Genomic DNA, 3,583 nt, shown 5'->3' with positions numbered 1-3,583 from the left:
TTATTACAGCTCAGTTTACAATCACCAAAATGCTAAAACAGCCAAAATGGATTAACAAGCTGTGGTATAAGCACACCATGGAATACTATTCAGCAACTAAAAAAGATGGAACTTTACATCTTTTCTATTCACCTGGATGGAAGTGGAACACATTCTTCTTAGTAAAGTATCACAAGAATGGAGAAACAAGAATCCTATGTACTCAATTCTGACAGGAGGACAATTAAGGTCCTAGTACATGGTGGGGTGGTAGGGGATGGGGAGAACAGAGAAAGGGAAGGAGGGAGGGGGTGAGGGGACAAGGGGTATGGTACACCTTTTGGGAGAGGGACACAATTATAAGAGGGTCCTTATCTAACAAAAGCAATCAGTGTAACCTGGTTCTGTGTCCCCAACAATAAAAAAAAATTATCTTAATGTTATACTTTAAAGATAGTAAATAAATAAATACTAAGGAAAGAAATATGTGTGCTGGTATTTGTATAAATAGGGAGATGGTAAGGAAAATGTTAGCATACTATATACAATTACAAATATGTATTTATCTATTTATATTTGTACAAAAGGCTAACTATCCTACTTTCCAAAAAAAGGTTATCAATCTATGTACAATTATATATGTGTATGTGTATACGTGCATACACAAAGTTATACATACAAATGTTTAAAATATAAAAATGAGGTGAAGGCTATGTTGAATAGTAGGATGTAAGGACTCCAATTTGTACAAATAATCCACACATTGAATCCCAAAATGGCATAAATGTATTTATGATCTATGTATAAATGACATAATAAAAAATATATAAATTTTAAAAAATAAAATATAAATTCATCTAGTGCAGATACATATCTCTTATGATATTGTATTTCTACAAAATATTTCTGAAGACAACCTAAGATACTCAGAATATCAGATGCCTTTGAAAATAAGTGGCTGGAAAGTTGAAGCAAACAGACTTTTCACATTTCATTCTCTTGTACCTTGGGAACTTTGAACCAAGTAAAAGTCTCTTTTATGAAAAAAAATGAATCACTTCTAATGAAGAAAATAGTGGCAACACTGGACATTGTTATATGTGAGCCTGTCAAAGAAGACATTAAAAAGCATCATAGTAAGTGTTTGCCTGTGGATATCATTTTAGCACCTAAAAAGCACTCTCCTAAGTTAATGGCAATGAGCACTGAGATCTAAGATAAAACTTCTCATGCACATTAGGAAAGATAATGTGCTATGCAAGTCTGTGAAGCTGCTCAAAGAGCAGGGAGGGCCAGGGCTGACAAAGATGCTGATGGGGAGGATGGGCTGAGTAGTTTGAAGAAAGCAGTTTCATAAAATGTAAGTAAGAAGAAAGGCAGCATTTAAATATGTGCAAGGCCAATAATTTGATAAATGAATAAATGTAATGCTGTAGAAGGCTATTAAATTGACTTGGAAAATGATTATAATATAGCATTGGGATAAAAGTTGAGTATTATGATCCTATCATTACACATTGTATATGCATGTATCAAGATATCAATGTATCCCATCAAAGGTACAATGATTATGCATCAGCAAAAATGCAGGTTACAGAGCAAAGTATATAACATCACACTTAAGGGACTTATAAATACTAACAGGACAATGACATTATGAATGAATTTTTTAATTGCTTATTTTTCTGTAAGAACTAATTTATCCATAACATGGTATGAGTGATTTTAAATCCCTTTTTATTTATCTGTAATTCTAAATTTTGCATATTACTGTAACAGGAAGAGAAATTAATAATAATAATGAAGTTTATAAATAGAAAACAGAATTACTTAAAAATGGTTTCTCTTCACATCTCTGTCCCTTCTCCATGCTCCTGTTCTGCTTTGGTATTTGAGTTTGGATCCCCTCAGGGCTGCCTGCATGCATAAGGAGTAATCTACTCTCCATGCCTCACCCACAGTTAGGGTGAGAAATTTCTCATCCTTCCCTCACCACTCTCTAAAATCATCTGAGAGCTCTGCTATGGGGCCAAGTGCCTTGGTAAGAACTTTGTGGCTATCATCTCATTGAAATCCCACAACGTTTTAGAATGTAGGTCTGACTATTCTCTCCCCACTCTTCAGATGAAGAAATTGAGGTTCAGACTCAGTGCCTGTATCTCAGTGGCTAGGGCTTTGGCCATATACACCAGGGCTGGGAGTTTGAACCTGGCCCAGGCACCAAACAGCAATGACAACTACAACTAAAAAAAAAAAAAAAAAAAAAAAGCCAGGCATTGTGGCAGGCGCTTGTAGTCAGTCCCACTTATTTGGGAACCTGAGGCAAAAGAATCGCTTAAGCCCAAGAGTTCAAATTTACTGTGAGCTGTAATGTCACTGCACTCTACCGAGGGCAACAGTGAGACTCTTGTTTCAAAAGAAAAAAAAAAGGAAAAGAAAAGAAAAGAAATTGAGGTTCAGAGAGATCATATTGCTTGTTCTTCACAGTCAAGCTGCTTGGAAAATGCAAGACTAAGACTTGTACAAAGTCTCTCTCACTCAGAGCCCCTGTACAACCACCTCAGCAAGGTCATAAATGCCAGTCAGTGTCACCAGGGAGCTGGACAAGGAACATGAGTAAGACAAGGGTGGAAAGCACTGTGCACTGTGGGAAACTGGAGACAGTCACATCTGCTTTTCCCTTAAATACAGAACCAGAGGACCGCCAGCTGGCAATCTCTCCAGAAGCCTGTATTGCCTGGTAGAAAATCAAATTCTGGAGCTTTGCACAGAGGCAGTATCATAGCCAATGAAGTTTATCCAAGGCATGATTATTGCTAATTGAAAACTTTTCCCAATACCCCGCTGTGACCACTTGCAATGCAGTCAGCACTGACAATTTTTGACAGTCTCTACAAAGATGGAATAAAAAAAGAAAGAAAGAATAAATAAATCAAATTCTGGCGTGGGACTCTTGTGCTCCATTGGTGGAGGAATTATACTGAGCCCTTTCCTAGATGCCCTCCCTCTCTCAATATTGGTCTCTCCTTTTGATTCATGTTTCTTGTCCTTCAAAAAAGAACTTTAATATGTGCTGGATAAACTCTCAAAGCAAAGAATTCCTATTCAAATGAGGAAAATTTTCTTGAGGTCAGATTTGAAACAAATTTAAAATGAGACTATATTTACAGAAAAGAGGTGGTCGTATTTGTCACAACAGCTGATTCCTCTAGGGATAGTGATATAGAGAGACCAATGTGTGAAAATCATTTCAGAGAGAGAGAAAGAGAAAAAAAGAGCCACATTTCACAAAATAATACAACATTTGATACTTTGCAGTCATAGTTCTTTTCATGTTCGATTGTTGTGCTGATTGGCATGCACTAAGTTGAATTCATAGTTAACCCCCTTCCACTGGGTCATAACCAGGTAGCTGAAAATTTTTTTACCTGTAAATCTCTTTACTTCAGCCCTAAATAAAGCAGACAACTCTTTCACTGTGAAACTGTGTGATGTGTTTTTGATGGGAGTGGAGTGTATGAGAATGTTTTTAATTCACTATATGATCTCAGGAAACTCACTCATGTTTTTAGGCCTTTCTTTCCTCACTTTTCTTTTTTTTTTT

At 36.3% G+C, this 3,583-nt stretch overlaps 1 non-coding gene across 1 annotated transcript; it reads left to right on the top strand.

Moving 5' to 3' along the window:
• The first annotated feature begins 2,738 nt into the window (after positions 1-2,738).
• Positions 2,739-2,879, top strand: LOC111722809. Its single transcript, XR_002771473.1, has one exon. It is a non-coding gene; the product is annotated as a U4 spliceosomal RNA (small nuclear RNA).
• Positions 2,880-3,583: the final 704 nt, after the last annotated feature.

Source organism: Otolemur garnettii, unplaced genomic scaffold (genome assembly GCF_000181295.1).
Source record: "Otolemur garnettii isolate 467f Iridium unplaced genomic scaffold, OtoGar3 scaffold00413, whole genome shotgun sequence".
Taxonomy (NCBI): Eukaryota; Metazoa; Chordata; class Mammalia; order Primates; family Galagidae; genus Otolemur; species Otolemur garnettii.
This window is presented reverse-complemented; position numbering and strand designations above follow the sequence as displayed.